This window comes from Nestor notabilis, unplaced genomic scaffold, assembly GCF_000696875.1.
Source record: "Nestor notabilis isolate BGI_N333 unplaced genomic scaffold, ASM69687v1 scaffold25087, whole genome shotgun sequence".
Lineage (NCBI taxonomy): Eukaryota > Metazoa > Chordata > Aves > Psittaciformes > Psittacidae > Nestor > Nestor notabilis.
In genome coordinates this window covers 5,160-5,425 of record NW_009935569.1, presented here as the reverse complement: position 1 = coordinate 5,425, position 266 = coordinate 5,160, and positions in this window count along the sequence as shown.

The following is a 266-nucleotide window of genomic DNA, read 5'->3' as shown; positions in this document are numbered from 1 at the left end:
CAACGGGCTCTATCACTCCGGCTTCAACTACTACGGCTACCTGGTCCTGGTAAGTGGGGGCACAGCCTGGTCCCCCCTCTGCTTCCAGCCCGGAGCTGCCTGAACCTGGGGAGAAGCCTTTTGGGAACATCCCTTTCCCCCTTCTCCATCCCCCTTGATGCTTCCTGAGCCCTTTCTGGGACACAGGGGGAGCTTTTCCAGGTTCCTCTGCCTTTTGGGAACATCCCTTTCCCCTTTCCTCATCCCCCTGGGTGCTTCCCGAGCCA